This window comes from Phoca vitulina, unplaced genomic scaffold, assembly GCF_004348235.1.
Source record: "Phoca vitulina isolate PV1807 unplaced genomic scaffold, GSC_HSeal_1.0 scaffold7, whole genome shotgun sequence".
NCBI classification, from domain to species: Eukaryota; Metazoa; Chordata; class Mammalia; order Carnivora; family Phocidae; genus Phoca; species Phoca vitulina.
Window position 1 is genome coordinate 25474589 of NW_022589710.1, and position 22079 is coordinate 25496667.

The 22079-nt window shown below is 40.8% G+C and overlaps 1 protein-coding gene across 3 annotated transcripts in view; it reads left to right on the forward strand.

Annotated features, from left to right (window-relative positions):
- The first annotated feature begins 2082 nt into the window (after window positions 1-2082).
- The window catches only part of FRMD6 (FERM domain containing 6), an 80056-nt gene continuing 60059 nt past the window's right edge, over window positions 2083-22079 (forward strand). For 2 of the 3 annotated variants that reach the window (XM_032405103.1, XM_032405105.1), the window contains exon 1: window positions 2083-2191. The gene's annotated coding sequence lies outside the window, so the exon portion shown is untranslated. The other variant, XM_032405104.1, reaches the window with a different exon arrangement.

Below are 22079 nucleotides of genomic sequence, written 5' to 3' on the forward strand. Positions count from 1 at the left end.
AGAGAGCACAAGCAAGCAGAGTAGCAGCAGAGGGAAAGGGAGAAACAGGCTCCCCGCTGAGCAGGGAGCCCGATGCAGGACTCGATCCCAGGACCTGGGATCATGCCCTGAGCCGAAGGCAGTTGCTTAATCGACTGAGCCACCCACAGGCACCCCTTAAACATATGTTTTTTTAAAAAAGCTGTTTAAAATATTTTGCTCCTTGGGTTACCTAATTATTTTATATTGCAGCAGTGTTTCACCATCTAACAATATGTTGTTCTTTATCTGCTAGATGGAGAAAGCCTGAAAAGAAATCAGATTTAGGAACTGTTTTCCAAGATAGTAAAGCAATACTCATTTATCTTTACATATGAAATGCTGGACTATCTCATTAGACATCAAATTAATTAAAGACCTTACCAACTCGTGTTCACTATGCACTCATTCTGAATGCATGTAAAAGATAAAAATGAGAGAAAAGTGCAATCCTCCACTTTTAAATGCTTACATTGTCATCAACTACCGTCAACCAATTTTTAATTTTAGTCTATTAATTAAATACAACTAATTTAGAAGGCAGTCATTGAAACATAGCTCTTGTTCTCTTTTCCATAATGAAGTCATGACTTAAAATCATAAGCGCAATATCCTTAGACACTGCTGCTTTGCTTTATCAGAAAGAAACTCTGAGTGTATTATCAACTGTGAAAAAAGATCACAGCTTCTCATATTCAGTTCCAGGGTCATGGTTCCCAAATGGTAAAAGCTGCGAATGAGGCAACTATTCCAAGTTAGCTTCAGCCCTAATGAACACAAAACTGAATTTCTTTTGCCAAGCAAAGGAGGCACACAAACAGGTACACTTTCAACCAGTCCCAGCCAGCTTTACATACTGATGTTTGGATTCAAAGAGCAGAGCCATTAAGTTGGCTTCTGTAAGCATAAATCTGATTTTGGGTAATGTCCTTTCTCAGGTCCTCCCCTGTCTGTCTCCTCACCCATTTGTCAGACCCGGAAACATACACCCTATTCCTCCTTTAGTGAGGGGCCCTGTGGGGCGTTACTGCCACCCCTGGCCAGGGGTCACTGGGGTCGGCAGTCAGCGTTAAGACCTCAGAGGGCAGAAGCCCACCAGGTGGGAGCACTGTGCGTCCAGGGCCTGGGGACCAGGTGGAGGCTGGGTCTCTCCCGTGTCTCCAGTTCCCATCAGCAGGTCCTAGCGGGCACAGGCTGACCCGCTCTTCCCCAGACCCAGCAACTAAAGGAGGCAAAGAAACCTCAATCTTCTGATTCGATTCTTAGTGCCATAAAAAAAACAACTTCCAGCGGCGCTTTGCATCACCCGCCAAGCCCTCCAGCCACCTTTGGGAGCGGGCAAATAGAATTTGAGGGGTCACGAACGCTAAAACCACAGCAAATAGAGGCTGTGTCTACAATTGCATAAACAAGAGTTAGCGGGGGGAGGCTTGGCTTCCCGGCGGCGCCCCCTCCATCCAGTATAAAAACCCACAAGGGCGCGGCGTCCCGAGTGGTGGGTGGGCCGGTGGGTGCGGGACAGGAGGACGGGAGGGAAGCTAGGAGTCACGAAGCCTCCTCTGCTGGGATCGCCTCCTCTTTGAGTGGCCTCCACGCCGTCGTTCCGAATTAGTAAGACGATGCTCAGGCCAAACAGCCACCCCCGCCCAACCCAACTGGGCTCGGGAGAGAGCGTTCCAGGGGAGCGGGGGCCGAGCGTCGGAGAGGGCCATTCGGCCAGAAGGGGGAAGCTGACAGCGTGCCCTCCCGCCTCCGTCGTGGGGAAAGGCCTAGATCGCAGTGGTCCACACACAGCGCTCTTCTGCCACTCTCCTCCTTCCTCGGGACCCGGAAGGTGCGGTGCCCTCCGCTTTCTCCCACCCCCGAGTGGCGGCACCCCTCCGCGGGACGCTTGGTTGGGTCCGGGGCGGGGCCGGCAGGCTCCACGTGCGGCCGCAAGCTGGGCTCTCCGCTCCCGCGGCTCGGCGGCCACCCCCGCCACCTCGGGGCGGGCGTGTGGGCGGAGCCTCGGGGGGCGGGGCGGGAGGCGTGGGCGGGGGGCGGGGCGGACGCGGAGCGCTCGTCAAGCCGCCGGGGCAGAGGGGCTGAGAGGAGCCGGGCTGGCGCGGCGCAAGCAGGAAGGGACGAGGAGCTGATGAGAGTCCGACGCCTGGTGCTCCGGGCTTTCTGCGAGGTACTAGCGGGAACTCGGCGCCTGGGGGCTTCCAGTCGGCTCCTAGCCCGGCCACCGCGCCCCGGCTGCCCACTGTGCCCCCTGCCGGCCGGGCGGCGGCGGCGGCGGCTGGACGGGACTTTGGGAGGGTTTCTGGGAGTTGAGAGCCCCAGCTAAAGCAGTGTCCCCTTCTCTGCGTCTTTCTTCGCCTTCTTGCTTCCTCGGCTCTGGGCGTCGGGCACCGGGCTGGAAGGTCGCCTCTCCACCGGCAGAGCTCGCCCACACCGGGGCGGGAGGACAGGGCCCCGGGGCAGCCGAGCCCGGCAGCGGGGGAGGCGCGGAGCTCCGTGGCCGCCTGTGCGGCGAGGACGGGAGGCCGACCGGGGCTGCGGGCTGCGCCCCGGGCTCACGGTGCCGCGCTCGGCTCCCCGGTGGTTTCCGGCGCCCTGTTCTGGGGGCGCCTGTCGGTTGCGCCCCATCGCTCGCGCCTTTGACGGAGCGCCGGGGCCAGCCCCTGAACCCTGCATTCCTGGGTGCCGTGCCGCCTGTTGTGCGCGCGCCGGGGCCCGGCAGCCGGGCTGCGGGAAGGGACCCGAGCGCGGCGTCTGCCCCACGGTCCCTGAAGTGTCTGGTCGGGGGGCCGGAGATTGAGCTGGGGCTCGGCGGCGCCAGAAGGGGGCCTCGGTGGGATGCGAGTGGGGGGCGCGGCCTGCAGAATTTGGGTTCCTGGAGGTGCTTGCGGCGTGCAGGCCGGGCCCCGGGCAGAGGAGACCACCAGCCTGTCCTGGAGGAGGGCCAGGAACTGTCAGGTATGGACCGCTGGGGGCCACCCGTGTGAGATCCACAGGGCTTCTAACAGCATCTCGAGTCCTGGGACAGCATAACCTAATGGGGAGGGCGTTTTCTTTAAGGGCATGAATAAATGGAAAGCTGTCAAAACAAGCATATTTTAAAGTTGAAATGAAGGCTGGCAGATTTTTAGGCCGTGCAGTTGTGTAGTTAGTGTCCAAAGAAATATTAGCTCCCTTACACCCTTTTCGTTTTTATTTTTTGGCAAAATCTGTGTTGCCAGAATTTCCCTCAGGAGCTTTGCATTGCCCACAGCGGGGAAGGAAAACTTCAGCAAGCGTTCTCAGGTTGCTTTTGACTTCAAGCCTGTGCTCTCCAGCTTTTTTTGAGTGTGCAGAAAAAGTATCTGATTCTCTCCCTTTTTCTCTGAGATCCCACGATGTTTGTTTATTGGTTTTATAAGCATCTATTTAAATTTAGCTTTTGCACGAAATACTCCCCGTTGCCACAGGGTGTAGTTTAGGGATTAGAAAATACTGTTGGAGAAAGCTGCTAGTGGCTTCATTTTCCAAGAATGTAAGTCATTTCCTTTCTGTGATTTCAGGGAGTTGATATTTCACAGCATCAAAACTTTGTGGGGAAAATTTTCCGTAATACATCTGTCATTAAAAAGGCTTTTGACTTTTGGATTTTTTTCTTCTTAGGGCAGCGCATAAATTCAGGCTCAGCAATGTTAAAGGATAAGAAGTTTTTCAGAATCTACAGCATCATGAGAGTATTGTAGAAAGTAATTTTAACAACCACTAAGACTTATAAACAGCCTACTCCGTAGAGAGTGGGGGAGGGGAGAAGACCAGAGGAGAGAGGCAGGAAAACAGATGCTTTTGCTGTTGTCCTTTGTAGTATAAAACTTGTAGCACTTAATCATTTTCCTTGGGTGTGGTTTTGAGAAATAAAAGTATTATGTTAAAAATGAAATTACTCCACAATATGAGATAGCTGACATTTAAATGCTCTTTCAGTATGTTTGTAAACATACTGGATTTATATTTCATATTAAAATGGACCTTTGGGATCATTAGATGGGAAGGGTCCCCCAGGGGATATCTACTATCAAGTAAGTTATCTGCAGGATATCTTTTCCAGAAAGCAGACTGACTGTAATATGAACTAATTTTCCCCCTTTTGAATTGCTTGTAAAAATGCCTGAGATCTGACACTGATGGACCACAGTAATCAGCAGTTCTTACAGAACTCAAAACATCTTAAGGGAAAGGAAATCTTTCTCTATTTCCACTCCCTCCTTTCTGGGGGGCAACCTGGGTAAGCTACCAGCTTCAAGTACATAATTTGAACTTGCTGATTTAAGATGCTCCTGGCTCTCCAGGAAAACAATAGGGGCTAGGATGAAGACACTGCATTTGAAAGCAAAGTGTCCATGTGCTAGGTAATCATTTCTGGCAACCCGTTCTGTAAAAACTCATTCAATTGGGCTAGCTGAATCCAGGGAAGTGGGGGTTGTAGAGCTTTTCTAGTTTCTGGACTTTGTTTCCACTTTTAACTACACTTAAAAAGCCTTTGGCTTTCAGAACTTATGACATAATAGACTTGTGTAGCCTTTTTGTGGCAGATGCTTGAAATGAAAGTTTCAAACCGAATTGTTTTTGCCTCAATTGTCAAGTTCAGAGTTTAGTGTAAATAAGTCCTGTCTCACAACTTTTTTGATAAAGGAATTCTTTGTAGTTTTCAACTTGGATGCTACACATTTTGATTTCTGAGACTGAGGGTTTAAAAAAAAAAACCTGCAAACAATTATTTTATTACATGAAAGCCAGTACCAAGAAAAGATTAACTCAGTCCAGATGTAAAAATGTATGTGAATTTTAGATTTGGATGATCTCAACAAGTTTTCCCTTTTGTTGATGAAACTGCCTGGATCCCAGATGGCATTCACAAATGATCCCTTAGGTGGTTTTCTGAGTTCAGAACTAAATTCAGGGGACTTCTATAAAGGCCTTTAAAATTGTTTTAAGTGTCTAAAGGATAGAAAGTTTTCTGTATTTATGCAGACATGGGTTTTTCCGATTTCACGTTAATACAAACCTTATAAATACCCTGGTTTGGTAAATGAAGCCTGTGTAGGAAAGCCAGAAGTATTCAGTATTGTGTATTCTTATGGGCAAAGCATAGAATCTTTGGCTTTCGTTTATGCAATTCCAGTGTTGTTTTAAAGAAAATAAAGAGTTTTGTGTGTTTGCAGTCTTCAGTAGAATCCTGTTGTAATACAGTTTCTGGTTTCCTATATTAAGCAATTGGTCCTTATATGATGATCCTCTACCCTGCTCCCTCACCAACAAGAAACAACAAACACAACCTATAAGAAAACTACAGTAGTTTAAAAAAATCTGTACTTCCAGCGCTAAAGTTATAAAGGGTGTGTGTTGCACACTTAAAATTATATACTTTCAAGAAGTCTTTGATTATATAATTACACATTTGGGAGTTTAATTGCATTGTGATTGTGTATTAAACAGTTGAGTGTAGGAGGGGGGAATAGAAAAGATACAATGAAGGAATTTTATGAGTGGTGAAATTTTAGTTAAAATGTGTCTTTCCTAGGGGCACCTGGGTGACTCAGTTAAGCATCTACCTTTGAGCACCACAGAGCCCCCCCCCCCAACGTCCTCGGGCTCCCTGCTCAGTGGGGTATATGCTTCTGTTTCTCCCTCTCCACCTGTCTCTCTCAAATAGATAAATAAAATCTTTTTAAGAAATGTATCTTTCCTAAACCCACACAGGAAAGATAGTATTGTTGGCCTCTGTAGTTAAACTTTGACATGGAGGGTAGAAGAGGGCTTTTTGAATTGCGTATTATCATGCTCGCTTCGGCAGCACACGTACTAAAATTGAATTGCATATTATCCGGAGGAAGAGGCTTTGGGGGCCTATAAAAATAAGTAGAAACAAATTAAAGGAATAATTTGAGAGGAAGGAGGAGGTAGAATACTGGGGGTTGAGTTGCAAGGAAAATCTGAACTTAGGATGAATATTTATTTATTTATTTATTTTTAGATTTTATTTATTTATTTGACAGAGACAGAGATAGCGAGAACAGGAACACAAGCAGGGGGAGTGGGAGAGGGAGAAGCAGGCTTCCTGCCGGGCAGGGAGCCCGATGTGGGACTCGATCCCAGGACCCTGGGATCATGACCTGAGCCGAAGGCAGACGCTTAACGACTGAGCCACCCAGGCGCCCTGAACTTAGGATGAATATTTAAAACAAGGCTGAAGTAGGGAAAACTTTCTATTTAAAGGTGGAAATTAAAAAGTAAGATCTTTAGCTGAGAAAAAAGAAGGATTAGTATTAAGGTGCCCTACACAATCTGTATACAACTTGAAATAGTGCTGTTAAGTGATACTTACCTTGGAAAGCTTGCCTGCATTTGTGTCGAATTGCTGCTTTGGTGTTAAATAATGTTCAGGGACTGGATGCTTATTATTGTGTTCTGCCCCCACCCCACACCACTTCTCATTTCAAAGACTGGGAACATTTTTTGTCTAAACTCTGATGATTCTACAAATATTATTAGCCCAAACGCTTGTGAGAACTAGAGCCTGCCTGCCATGCTGTGGGACCAGAGAGGCTCTACAGTAATAATGGCCAGAGTTACCATAAAATTTTGAGTGAAAACAAGCTACCTGTGCTTCCAGGTTATCTGATATGATTTGGTGGTGTAATTACTTCTGATGCAAGTTTGTATAATACCACTTTTTTTCTGTATCAAGTGGAGCAATCATGTAGTATACCATACTGACCAAAAAGAGATAATAGAACACTGGGAAGGGGAAAGAAATCGCTGATCTGACAGGAAGAATTTTCTCAGGAGGAGAAACGTGTAGTGCTGCACCAAGTTCAGATGAACCAGTGATAGGCCAGAGGAGAAGGCAGTGTTGACTGGAGCTTTCTGGGAGCTGTCTGAGTATAACATTTTCTTGAATGCCTTTCCCCACCTTTGTGGCTTACCTAACAGAGTGTAACCGGTACAGGAAGAAACCAAGTAGAAATTTGGGCATTATCTAGTTTATTTCATTAATGTGATAACTGGGATAATTCTGACCAAAAATAACTATTTAGAACCTTCAGCATTCCTAATTGATTATCCAGGAATATTTTCAGAGGTTTTCTAATAACCCTGCCTTTATACATATTTATTTTAGAACGTTGAGCAGTAACGTTTTTCAGGTATATGAACACAGAAAAGCAATTATTTTATACTAACTTATAACCACAGTTTCATATGAAGGAGGAAATCATTATAAAAATCAAACAAGTTCTGGATGAAGATTTTAGGAAATTAATGAAAAGCTCACTGAGCTTTTCAGGTAGTTCTTTGTGTGGCTTATATTAAATGAGTAGTTATTTTTCTCCCCACAAGTAGCAGCACGTGTACTGTCCCAGTTTCAGTAGATGGCTTGGGGGGGGGGGGTCCCTGTGGCTTTGTTTCTTTGAACTTGTTATTGAATAATTAGATACAACCAGAAAAATGCACAGATCAGAAGTGTATACCATGAAGTGATCATATCCAGGCAGCCAGCATCCAAATCAAAAAACCAGATCATTACCTCATCCCCCTGCCCCCTAGAAGCCTCTCCTTACACTGGTAATCCCTGCCCCAGGGATAACAGCTATTCTGACGTTCTTTGCCGTGGGTTAGTTTTAATCTGTTCTCAGACTGCATTTAAGTGCAATCAAATACAAGTTCTCTTTTTTGTCTTCTTCAGCTCAACGTAGTGTCATGTCCAAATTGATGCAGGTAGCAGTGCCTTTTTCTTTTACTTCTGTGGATGGATGTACCCAGTTTATTTATCCATTCTGTTGAGGGACATTTGGGGAGTTTGGGGCTGATATGTGGGGCATGACCTTTTGATGGCTCAAGAAAAGTCAAGCACTTTGGAGTTGAAAGGAGAATATAGTCTTAAGATAAAAAGAGAAAAATACTTCAGAAATGTGAGAGAAAAAAATGCAATATTACGAAAACACTCAAGTCTCAACTCAGTCCACAGAATCTTAGTGTTTCAGGGACACAGGAATATACCAGCTGGATATTGCCAGATTTTACCTGAGAATTGGGAAGAGGGAGGAGACCTCAGGTGGCAGCTAGCCTCACCATTTTTTAGAAGTGGAAGGACTGAGGCCCTGTGAGGTTGAGGGACTCAGAGTCTCAGGGCTCACGACAGCGTCAAGAGTACAAGCTGCTCTGACCCTCAGTCTAGTCTAGATTAGTGCCGTCTGACCGCTAAAACCTACTCTGCAGCCCGAGCAGTGAGTCCACTGGCCTAGGGATGGCGTGCCCTTTTCTGATTGACGCCAAGGTCTTCTGTGGCTCTGTGCAGATGGACTCAGCCCTGCCCAGAGTAAGCAGAGCAGTAGCCCAGTGAGGCAGCGTTTTACCTCCTCAGGGCTGTTCTGTCTCTGCTCCCCTGCAGAAGTCCCTTGAACGTCTCTTTCTCCCTTTTCTCCTTCGCCCTGTGTTCTAGGCCTTTCTAGTGAGATACTGGGTATTAAGTGCCAGGTAGGTAACATCTCAAGGTCCCTCCTGATTTATTGTTTCATTGATCCATAAATGATCTAGGTTGGACCCCAATTTCAAAGGACTGTTTTCTAAATATTTTCAGAATAGTTCACTCTTAAGGAGACATTGTGAAAAATTCTTTTTTCTTTTTTTTGTTTTTTGTTTGCCTCTTCCTGCCATTATGTCCCCACCTTTTATACACTTTCCTCCTCCCCTGGACACCCTTCCCCCTCCTTCAAGTTATCTTTTTGTAAACATCCCTGGAAACATCCTGTCTCTACCTACAACAGCAGTGAAATTCGGATGCTGAAGTCTGTGGCAGTCTCCAGGAAGCATTTACTGTAAAACATAGGATTATGAGAAATCTAATAGATAAAACAAAGTGCTTACAAAGGGAAACAAATGATATATACGTATCTTTCTTTCGTGTTTCCCTAAAGAGAAAAAGGGCATTTTTTGTGGTTTAAGAAAAGGCTCAGAATTTTGACGTGGGCTCATAAGCAAGATGAAAAACAGGTAAAGTAACAAAAGTTTTACAAATGGGTAGTAAGTATATTCTGCTCAAATGAGGTACTGCTTAGAACAGCAAAAACTTAGCATGTGTAATCTTAGAAAATAGAAAAAAAACATGCTCACAATAGGGTCACAACTCTGACAAGTTGCTCGCTGAAATTACTGCAGAAAGAGTAGTATGTTTTGGAGGCGACATGGAAGAGAAGCAGGAAAGTATAATGGTAAGAACGAGGTCTTTGGGCGCCTGGGTCGCTCAGTCGTTACGTGTCTGCCTTCGGTTCAGGTCATGATCCCAGGGTCCTGGGATGGAGCCCCGCATCGGGCTCCCTGCTCAGCGGAGAGCCTGCTTCTCCCTCTCCCGCTCCCCCTGCTTGTGTTCTTGTTCTTGCTGTCTCTCTCTCTCTCTGTCGAATAAATAAAATCTTAAAAAAAACAAAAACAAAAAAAACGAGGTCTTTTGAAATCAGTCCTCTGGGGCCCAGATGCAGGCTCCACTATCTTCCAGTGTGTAACCTTGAGGAAGTTACTTAATTCTCTGAGCCTCTTTTTCCTTATCTGTAAAATGAGGATAATGATAGTAACCATACCGCAGTGTGGTTTTGATTATTAAATGAAATAGTACATATAATGCAATGGCATGGTCTGACACAGTAAATTGCCAAGTAATGTTAGCTCTTATTACTGAGGACAGAAAAACCCCGATGTATAGGATTTTTAGTTTTCTTGGAAGTCCCTGAGCCTTTAATTTACAAGCAACTCATGAGATTTTATTATGTTTAGTTTTTGATGACATTCAGCAGGCAACAAAACCTAGTATTTCTCAGGTACAGATACCAGGCAGTCTATGTTGCTGCACTTAGAGTAGCTGCTGGCCTGTCCCATTGATCACTAATTGATTGATTTTTCCTAATTCTAATTTCCAGTAGTCTCACTCAGTCTCTCAGCTTCTGCTTGCTAGATAATTCTTTCCAGATGCTAAAAAATAAATCTGCAGATTAAAAAATACTCTCTTTATGATAATTAAGGTTGTGCAAAGTATTTTTAAATGTAAAGAGTACCAAATGGCCCATGTCTTTTGCTCTACGTAGATTTTATGTACTTTTAAAGAAAACCACGATTATTGGTATAAAGCAATTGTTGTTTATTTCTCTCATCCCTACCCCCCTCCAGTGGCACAGTTTATATAATGTGGGTCAGACCCCTTTATAATTTTCTCTCATGAGGCCCAAAGCTTACGATTTTAGACCATTCATTCAACGGAAATTAATAGTCTGAAAGTTTAAAAGGAGCGTTTCAGAAAAACAAACTTAAGCACATTAGAAAGACACATTTACATCTAAACAGCATAATTATAAGCCCAGTCACAATAGGCACAGCATCTTCCAGAATTATCATGATGTGTCATTCTACTGTGTTCATTAAAAGCGGGACCTACTCTGTATAAGCTCATGCCCTGTAACACATTGTGTAATACCTTGAACTTAGTGAACATTTTTTAAAGTATTAAGTTACTGTGTCCATCAAAAAAATGGGTTTTACATCAGAAGTATCCAGGACCATGTTGAATACTTTGTGCAAGTCCTGCCAAAGTGCTTCTTGTCTAGGTGGGTGAACAAAATACATGTGTGTGGAAAGGAATTAGATGTTTTCAGATAAGTGCTAAATGGAGTCCTAGTTTTAGGGAGCAGAATCGCTAATGGCCAAGGGTAGGATGTCCCTTGCTTCCCTGGGGCTGCTGGATTTGTGTTGGGCCATGAGGTCAGGCTGGGATCTTTCTCTTCTTCAAGTACATAGGAGCTTTTCTGGGAACAACAACAACAATAAAAAGGTTAGGATCTAGTAAAAGACTCAAATATTAAAACTATGAAATGGGAATTATTAAATGTTTATTTAACTTCATTCATTTAATATAATGTATGCCTACTGTGTTCCACGCACTGTTCTAGGCCCTAGAGATATGTCAGTGAACAAAATAAAGACAAAAGGCCTGCCTTCATGGAGCTTATATCCTAATAGAAGACAAACAATAAACACAACAAGGCAAATTTTACAGTATTTTAGAAAGTACTAAGTGTGGTTGGAAAAAGAAAAATAGAACAGGGTAAGGGACATTGGTAGGGCTGGAGGAGGGTAGTGGGGCCTTTGGCGATGTGAAGTAGTATGGTCCTGATAGGACTCACTGAGAAGATGACTTGGAGGAGGAAGTTGGCCATACAGAGATACTTGGAGGGGGAAGAGCATTCCATCAGAGATTAGCAAAGGCCTCAGGCAGAAGTGTGGTTGGTGTGTTTCAGGAACAGTGAGAAGGTCACAGAGTAGTAGTAGTAGATGAGGTCAAAGAGGTTTAGGTGGCATGTCCTGTAGGGCCTGACTGGTGGACCATTTTAAGAACTTAGGCTTTTACTCTGAGTGAAATGGGGAATCTTTGGAGAGCTTTGAGCAGGAGTAAGGGGATTTGATTTGCATTTTAATAGAATCACTGGCTGCTATGTTGAGATGGAAAAATGGAGCAGGGTGGTCAGGGGCAGAAGCAGGGATACTAGTTAGCAGCTGTTGATAATAATCCAACTGAGAAATGTCAATAGCAGTGGAGGAGGTGGTGAGAAATGACCAGGGTTTATTTTGTAGATCAAACCACTAAGATTTCCTGGCCAGCTGTTAGAGGAGTATGAGAGAGATCAGAGTAAGGATAACGTCAAGACTTTTTGCATAATTATTGAGTTGCCATGAACCGAGATGGGATCTGATGGAGGAGTTGGTTTGCAAAAGATAACTAGGAGCTGCTTTAAACGTGTAATGTTTGACTTCCAAGTGGAGAAGTTGAGTAGGTTGTTGGATATAGGAATCTGGAGTTTGGGCACCTGGGTGGCTCAGTCATTAAGCATCTGCCTTCGGCTCAGGTCAAGATCCCAGGGTCCTGGGATTGGGCTCCCTGCTCGACAGGAAGCCTGCTTCTCCCTCTCCCACTCCCCCTGCTTGTGTTCCTGCTCTCGCTATCTCTGTCTCTGACAAATAAATAAATAAAATCTTAAAAAAAATAGGCATCTGGAGTTTAAGATATCCGGGCTGGAGATTCAAATTTGGAAGGTGCCAACAGAATTTGGATGAGATCCTTTAACGAATGTTTGTAAACAGAGAAAGCAATCCGTGGACCAAGTCTTGGGTCATACCAGTGTTTACAGTTTGTTGAAGAAGAGAGGAAATCTCCTAAGAAATTATCTTACAACATAGGAATTATGCACATATTTCCAACATAGTGGACCTAAGTGTCTCCATTTCCTAAGTAAGTTTATTAGAAGATACTGTTGTTTCTTTTGACCCACAAGATGGGAAGAATGAACTGTGAGTTGTTTTTCTGTGATGAGGCATTTGGGCTGATCCTGAGGTGTTTCAACCTGTAGAGATTGAGTTGGTAAGAAGGAACCAGTAAAGGAGACTGAGAAGGAACAGCCAGAATGATAGGGGGGAAATTGGAAGAATATCCTTGAAGTCAAGTAAAGAAAAGGGTCTGAGGGAAGAGAGAGTGAATCAGTGGTGTCATAGGTTGAGAGGTGTGAGAGGTCAAGTAGGATGAGGACTGAGTTGCTCATTGGATTTAGCAAGGGAAGTCATTGGTGACCTTGACAAGAGCTGTGTCAGTGGAGGTGTGGGGACGAAACCTGATTGGAGTGGGCTCAAGAGGGAGTAAAAAGCTTTTGAAAGAAAATTCTTATTTTCAGTTCAGTTTTTTATAAATATCCAATATTGAATGTGAGTACTATTTAATATATCTGATAGACTTTGGGGTGGGACTTCAGAATACTAGAGGCCATGAGGGTCTTCAACAGGCTCTGACAGGGATGGGGGGAGCCTTTGAGCTTCCTTCTAGTTATTACTGGTAGAGATCCTAGTGTTTAGATTGTAGACCGTTTCTTTAGAAGTAGAAAAATAGTTCTGATGCAGTTTCTTTATTCTAAATTGCATCCCTTTGATAAGAACTGTATCCTGGAAGCACTGTCGCTTTGTGTTGAGACTTTTTGTTCTGTTTCTAATAAAGAGGTGTTCTTTACAACCCGTTGATCCTTTCTATGAAAAGGATACAACAGAGCCCCGGGGAGATCTGTGCTTTGAGTTGGCTTCCTTTTCAGCAATGGTGATAGGTTTCAGCTGACCAGCCACATATCCTAGTGCCCCACGGACCTGGAAGCCTTCGTTCATGGAATGGATGGCTCAGGTTAGGGGTTCCCAAGAGGGGAGAACAAATTAAGTAATAGAAACATTGCTTGTTTTATATTTCTTTTATACCTTGCTGATATCTTCCATTGTGAATATTATTTCAAAGCATGTGATTATGCAATTTTCATAGTTCTGTATTGTATATCATAATTATGCACCAAGGATTTTCCCTTCTGGGAATTACCTTTCAATTATAATGCTAACTTTGTGTAATACTATCATCAGAATGAATCAACAAGTCTCTGATACTAATTATCTTTTCTTTCCCTAAGCTTATTAAAATGTTAACACATAGGCCTTTAATGCTTAAATATTGTTTTTGGGTAGTTAAAAGCTTAAGGTGAATGGTAGAATTAAAACTTTGTTACATGTGTTTGAATGTTGTTTGGTAATAAAAGAAAAGTATAGTAATAGTCTTTAGAAAGTTGCTAATTATGGGAAAATGCTGGAAAGAACACGGGCTTTTCTTCTGCAGTGGATTATGGTGCGTGTTTTTTGAGAAGTGGCGCTCTGGGGGCTATATGTGTGTTTCCAGTGGGTTGTGGTGTACACGTAATGTCAGCATTCTCTTAGGTACTGCTCTGTCAACACTGCTTTATTAGTATCATTTTGAATGTTTTTTCAGCTGAAACTTATAAGTCACTCCACAGTTAAATGAGCGTAATTGGCTTGTAACAGAGAAATTCTGACACAAGGCCAATGTGAAATAATTTGGCAGCCCTAGGTGTTTTACATGGTAAATACTGGAGTGTGCAGAGGTATAAAACTAAGCAAATTTTGAAATAAATGTTAAGTCTCTTAAGTCAGTGACTACAGGATGAAGTCCAGAGCTCTTAAGCATGGGAATTCAACATGCCAAACCAGAGCTGCAATCCTGTGGCCCACCAGGAAGACGGGCTGCAGACATGTTTTGGTTTCTAACATAGTATTAAAACTTTTTTGCCAACATTTAAAAGTTGAAATTTTTAATTAAAAAAAAACTGAATTCTGCACCTTCTTTTGAAAAACCAGAAGGCATGGTGATGATTTTTTGGGAGCAACGTAACAGCTTCCCCTTTCATATGGGATTTGTACTCTGCAGTCCACCATAGTACCCAGAAGAGATCCTCTTGCCCCCAACACTGAGACCAAGTGGTTGTTGGCATTTTCATCCTGCAGGCTTCCCTCCTTTCCTGCCTGCCCCAGTAGGCACATAAATTTACTCTCCTTATTTATAGTTACTTGGATGATTTTCCAGTGTCATATCACAGGTCCTTAAGTCTAACCAAATTTTTCTCCTCCTTGTCCCCCATGGTCTCCATTATCAGACTAATACTTAGTCTGGGTCCTCCTTGCTCTTCTGCTTCTACTGACCGGAGCTGCATAACGTCTGTATCACTGCATTGGAACTTAGAACCTCCTACTTTATGTAGTCCTCTTTTTACATATATTTTCTAGCTCCCCAGCTGTAAGTTTCTTGAGGGCAACAACCATATCTTATAATTTACTAGTGCCTCGCAAGTTTATTTTAGATTTACTAGATTAATTATTGTTTAGATTTATCTCCCAGTGGATGGTAATATATGATTATAATGATGCTTTAGAAGAATTAGAAAATACCAAAAATTGGGGCACCTGGGTGGCTCAGATGGTAAGCGTCTGCCTTCAGCTCAGGTCATGATCCCGGGGTCCTGGGATCGAGCCCCGCATCGGGCTCCCTGCTCGGCCAGGAGCCTGCTTCTCCCTCTCCTCCTGCTCTCCCTGCTTGTGCTCTCTCACTCTCTGTCAACTAAATAAATAAAATCTTAAAAAAAAAAAAAGGAAGGAAAAAAAAAGAAAATACCAAAAATTTATATAAAATATATTTCCTCAAATAGGGCTTTCTTAATTTACTATGTCCATTTCTTTGTAGCAGGATTTATGTAATTTTTTTGAGTATTCACTAAACACCTCATTTATTGCCAGTTCTGATTCTGTTATGTAGATGGATGAAGTTTCCAAGTAAGTGGATCATTATTACATAGCAGTTTATTATTTTAGATATGCTTCCTTCTAAGGCTAATACTCTTTTAAATGTCTTATTTTTTCATTCTTTTGACAACTAGTATGTACCCTATGCAAAAGGACCTGGCGATAGTGTGAGTTCAACAGGCATTATGGTACCTGCTCTCCTGAAGCTTTAACCTGTTGGCTGGAAAGGCAGATGTAAATAACAGAGTATATAATTGTTCAATTTTTTTTAAATTTTTTTTTTTTAAAGATTTTATTTATTTGATGAGAGAGACAGCGAGAGAGGGAACACAGGCAGGGGGAGTGGGAGAGGGAGAAGCAGGCTTCCCGCTGAGCAGGGAGCCCAATGCGGGGCTCGATCCCAGGACCCTGGGATCATGACCTGAGCCGAAGGCAGACGCTTAATGACTGAGCCACCCAGGCGCCCCTATAATTGTTCAATTTTGATAAGTATTACCAAGAAGTAGGGGGTATTCCGAGGCCTTATAAAAGAGCACTCTGGTCAGAGGGTGGGGCTTTAATGGGGAGTTTAACACAAGTGAATTCTTAACTCTCTGACTTTCTCTTAATTCCATAACAGTTTGTAAAATATTCTGAAAGTAAAAATTTAACCTTAGAAACAAATAAATTAGGCAATTTCTGTAAAAAAAGAAGAGTTAAAAAAAAAAAACTTTTCTAAAAAATTTACCATTGGCTGCAGTCATTGCATTAATGATAAAAAATGAATTACAACTTTATAATTTATTTTGTTTGGTACCTGAGTTGAACTCGATTTAAATAAGTAAATGAAAGACAAAAGGGAAATTGGGCTAGAAATTTTCAGATATAGCTAACTTGGAAACCAACTTTAATTTTATGAAACCATAATTATTTTAAAGATGTTTGAAGTAAGGACTTACGGCTTCCAAAAATAGAATATAAAAAATTGATTTTTTTTCCCCCAAGTGTTTAATTACCTTTATTTTCTATTTCCAAACCCGTGACTGAGAAATATTAATAGTTTATCGGTCTGATCTTGGAGTGATGTAATACGGTGTCATGAAAAACCTCAGCAGTAAAGTTAGTGGCATTTGTGAGCCAAAAAATAGAGTGGAATTTTGTGTGGTGCATGTATTTTATCACAGCAATCAGAAATGCCTTAGGCATTTTTTTCCCAAAGAAAATAGAATTCTATACTTAACTAAACCCGTCTAAATATAGTGGTAAAGTTAATTTTTTGCATAGTTTAGTGGCACACTGAAACGAAGGTCAGCTGCGGTGGTGCCATTTCTGAAATTGCTGTTGAGAAACATGTTACTGGTAATTATAGAAGGAGATTCAGAAAATTAACATATTTAAGGAAGTTTTAGTTCAAATAAACCCAGGATTTTCAAATGTGAGCTTAAGGAAATTTAAGGAAATCAGATCAGGACATAGTTTTTAAGAAATGTCAAATGTCATGTAGAATTTAAAGTGAATTCCAGATAAATCTTTTTAACCCCAAATATGCATTAACTCAGCCCACATTAATTTTAAGTTACAAAGAGGATGTTTAACTGATTATTTGTAATTTACTAAATTATTTGCTTTTCCTGGTGTCTACAGAAATATAAAGAGACATTTTCATGAATTTTAGTTGTAGAGTAAAAACTAGCGGGGAAAGCTAATGAAAGTTATCTAACTAATAAAGTTTCCTTTAATGATTGTTTAGCTTATGTATTCTTGAACTAGACTTATATTTCTGACCAATAAGTTTCAGGAAACTTGTAAGCAGCATATCATAGAGGATCTAAATTAATGCATTTTAATGTATAAACTATTTTCAGTTGAGGAGACTGAAATAAATACTCAATTGCCAAGGGGATGGGAAAGGCTATGAAATGTTGTTTGGGGGCCTGGTAGGCTGGTTAGTGGTCGCTGAATTCCATTTTCTAGTGCTTGAATCCTGACTAGACTTGTTGTAGTGGTGACTCGTGTTTGTGTATCTTTTTCTTGTATGATGTTATTGTCTGTACTGTGGATATTAGTCATGTCTTCCCAGTTAGGCAGTAAGATGTTTTGAGGACACATGAGATGCTATATTTCTGCTCTCTTGAATTCTTCCATAGCTCCTAGAAAACTGTTGGCTCTTGATGTAAGCCCAACAGCATTATGGCTTTATTCTTTCTGATATGTATGATATGAGAGTACTGTCATCTAGATGTAAACCTTCAGCAAGTCAGGGAAGCAAGCATTTGACCCATTAAAAAAAAGGTAACAGAATTGTGTTTATGCTTACCTCCCAAGACTGACGTTTAAATGATATGTATGTATAAATCGTACAATACTGATAGGTATTCCTATTTCAGGTTGGCATTGGAAGTATACATTTTGTTGCTTAAATATTCAAAAGATTATGAAAAATAAAAATTTGCTTCCATAAACTTTCAAAAGACCATAAGTAAATACTGGGTTTTAAAAATTAGCAATAGACTGCAGTAATAGAAATTATCTCTAATTTCTCAGTGCAAGAAGACAAAGTCTCTTTTGAAATACCTTAGTTTGGCGTTTCTTCCCAGCCTGCATCGGAACAGGTTTCTTGTTTCCTCATGCCATGAGTTTTCTCGAGTGACAGTACAATATGCACAGCGTTCCTCTGCTTTCCTGGGGCTGACCGAGACACAAGCTTAATCCATTGGAAATGCCCATTTAACCATTCCTGCAGTTTTTTCTCCTTGGTCTGACAAGTGGTGTTGTCCACTCTTGTTCTGGTGATCAAGTTTTCCATGAGGGGGTAGTCTTAAAATGACATGGGCCTCTGACCATTTGAGTTGATGTGCTTGGCCCAGTGGCCTAGGAGTGAGATGATAATGGAAGTTATTTTGTAAGTATCTTTATGACTTTGAACCTTCCACAGGCCAGGAGCAGTTGACTCATAACACAAACTAAAAACTATGTTTATGAAAATCCATGTTATGTATTTCCAAGTCTGACATATGAATAAAATATAACTTTCATAACAGTAATATGTAGTTAGATTTAATGTAGCATTGAAAAAATACAAATTTTGTTTGTTTTCAAAAACTATAAAGATTGAATTTTGGTTACCAATAAAATGTAGCTATACCATAGAACATTTTCCTCAAAGAAACAAATTAAGATGTCATTGATTTGCTTCCTGTGATAATTTTAAAAAATAATGTATATATACAATATATAAATATATATATATATATATTTAAAAATGTTTGGTTATGGGAATAATTATGTAATTGTAAGAATAATTCCAAATGGTGTTCTTTCGATTCTCTGAGATGCCAAAATGTGAAATAAAATAATAGGTCTTCAGAATGGTATGTGCATCTTAATTAATGAGGTTTTTCTACCTAAATGCAGATAGAAATATAGCCATATAGCACGATTAAGAATTCTATCATTAGAGTTCGGTATTATAATAGATCACTGTTCAGAAGTTGAATTACATCTGATTTTGAGAGAGGTCACAGATCTTAAGGTATTGTTAGATAATGGAAGATACTACTAAGATAACACAGTGCATTTGCAAGTGCTTTGTAAACGTGATACCCTGTACAGACACACCTCAGGGTCTTGTATAGTTATCTGGGGGGTCATTACTACCAGTAGGTGTCCACAAGAGAAAGCAGAGTGTAGAAATTGCTGCAGTGTTTACCCTGGGCTGCAGGTCATGAGAGGGAGACTGTGACACTCTAAAATGAAGCACAAATGCTCTGTGTGTGTGCATGGACACATGCTCTGTAGGGCAAGGATGCAGAGTATTCATCAGAGTAAGAACCATGATTCATATATATTACCTCTTAAAAATTGAAGGTGAGCATGTATTTCCTTCAACTAGATATTCTGGCATCATCATAATTACATAATGAATATCTGTGTGACATTTTGTAGTTTTAAAAGGAATTTTTACTTTGGTTACTTTATTTGATCTTCAGAGTAGTAGTCCCTCTATTTTACGGATGAGGAGGTTAAATAATTTGTACGACTTTACAACTCTACCTGATACAGTTTGTGACACAACCAGAACATGGTATTCTTCTAACTCTGCGGGCTGTGCTTTTTTACCAGTCACAGTCATCCTGTTGATAAAACATTTCTAGAGTATTTGCAAAATAAGATGTGACATTTTGATTTCCTTTTTTTTTTTTAGTACCTTTTTAAGTCAATTTTAGTTTCTGCCAGATACTAAATCAATTTGTGTTCCTTAATTAGCTTACATTGATTTTGCCATAGAGAATTTTTGTGTCAGGCTGAACTAGATAGGGTAGTCTTTTCAAACATACTGTACTTCCTGTGATAATGCATTTAACGTGGCACAAAATTCCTGATCATTGGATTTTATTAGAAGACAGCAAGGTTTACATAAAATTTCACCCTATTAATCCTTTGTTCAGAGCAGCTGTTACCTTGAAAAATATCTCTAGTAGTTTGTAGGATTGGTTAGTAAAGGAAAATTAGAATAAAGATGTTTTGAAATGATTATACATTGTACACTTAAAGGTGAAACACTATATTTGCGTGACTTCTCTTGAGAACGTTGTAATCTTTAAGTGCTAATGTTTTATGGAAACATACCACAGGCCTTTCTGTAGGAAGTTTTACTTACATGTGGACTTTGCAGATGAACCCAAATTTAGCATGAGAACATCTGCAGTTCTTTCTTTCATTCAGCTATCCATTTATATGCCAAGCATTTTGTTGGAAATTCAGTGATGAACAAGGCATGGACCTATCCTCTGGAAGTTAGAGCCTGGATGATAAGGGGAGACGGACAAACCAGTGAACACTTATACCACGTGACAAATGAAATGCTACCTGTTTAAAACTCTGCTGTGCACTTTTTGTTTAACAAGAAATTTTATCTTCAAAATTCTTACTAGGTGATACCATTGGTATACATAAAAGGCCAACCTCTGTTTTTACTTAGTAAAACATTTAAAATTATACTCTTTTTTCCAAATCACCATGAATCCTATGTTTTAATTTTTAAGGTCTGGTTTAAACTTTCCGAAGCCATGGGTTTAGCCAGGTTAGCTAATATTGTAATATATCACTTTTGTTTATACCCTGTGTCATGCAGCAGAGGGTTTGAGGTAATGTGGTATTACTTGACACATACAACACTTAAATGAACACGTAGATTCATTAAATTTTTTAGAATCAGCTTTTTTATGATATAAATTACACACAATAAAAATAAAGTTCACACATTTTAAGTAGATAATTTGGTGACTTTTGAGAAATGTATATAATCATGTAACCAGTGTCACAATCTTGATTGTCATGCCAAAAAGTTTTCTGCACCTCTTCTTAGTCGGTCCTCTTCTCTTCCACCACTTCCTCCTTTTCCTCCTTCCTCCCTCACCCTCGTTATCCACAACTGCTGATTTTTAGTTTTGCCTTTTATAGAATTTCATGTAAATTGAATCTTCTGACTTGTAGTTTTTTTGTGCCTTTCTTTTGTATCTGGCTTTTCTCACTTAGCATAATAATGCTTTTTTGATTCATTCATTTTGCTGCATATATCTATGGTTCTTTTTTCTTATTGGGTAATAGTTGTCACAATTCGTTTATTCATTCACCTGTTATTAATGGATATTTGGGTTGTTTCCAGTTTGGAGTGGAACTTTATTATTTTATGAATGAAGTTACTATGAACATTCATGTGTAAATTTTTTTAAAATTTGAGGCACACCAATCAATGCGTTTATGTTTTTAAAATTTTTATTCAAGTGTAGTTAACATACAGTGTTATATTAGTTTCAGGTGTACAATATAATGATACAACAATTCTATCCATTTCTCAGTGCTCATCAAGATAAGTGCACTCTTAATCCCCTTTATGTATTTCACCCATCCCCCCACCCACCTCCCCTCTGGCAGCCACTTTGTTTTCTGTATTTAAAAGTCTGGTTTTTGTTTTTCTCTTTTGTTTGTTCCTTTGTTTTGTTTCTTAAATTCCATATGAGTGAAATTCTGTATGAGTGAAATCATACAGTATTTGTCTTCCTCAGTCTGACTGACTTCTTTTATCATTATACACTCTAGGTCTATCCATATTTTTGCAGATGGCAAGATTTCATTCTTTTTTTTATGACTGAGTAATACTCCATTGTGTATATATACCACACCTTCTTTATCCATTCATTTATCAGTGGACACTTGGGTTGCTTCCATATCTTGGCTATTGTAAATAATGCTACAAGAAACATAGGGATGCATGTATCTTTTTGAATTGGTTTTTTGTTTTCTTTGGGCAAATACCCAGTAGTGGAATTACTGGGTCATATGGTAATTCTATTTTTAATTTTTTGAGGAAGCTCCATACTGTTTTCCACAGTGGCTGTACCAGCTTGTATTCCCACCAGCAATGAATGAGGGTTCCTTTTTCTCTATGCCCTTACCAACACTTACTTCTTGTCTTTTGAATCTAGACATTCTGACTGGTGTAAGGTGATATCTGATTGTGGTTTTGATGTACATTCCCCTGATGATGAGTGACGTTGAGCATCTTTTCATGTGTCTGTTGGCCATCTGTATGTCTTCTTTGGGAAAATGTCTGTTCATGTCTTCTACCCATTCTTGATTGGGTTATTTGGGTTTTTTGGTGTTGAGTCGTAGGAGTTCTTAGAAATCCTCGGATATATCATTTGCAGATACCTTCTCCCATTCATTGGGTTGACCTTTTGTTTTGTTGATGGTTTCCTCCACTGTGCAAAAGCTTTTGATATGGTGTAGTCCCAGTAGTTTACTTTTGCTTTTGTTTCCCTTGCCTTAGTAGACATATCTAAAAAAATGTTGCTAAAGCTGATGTCGAAGAAATTAGTGCCTATATT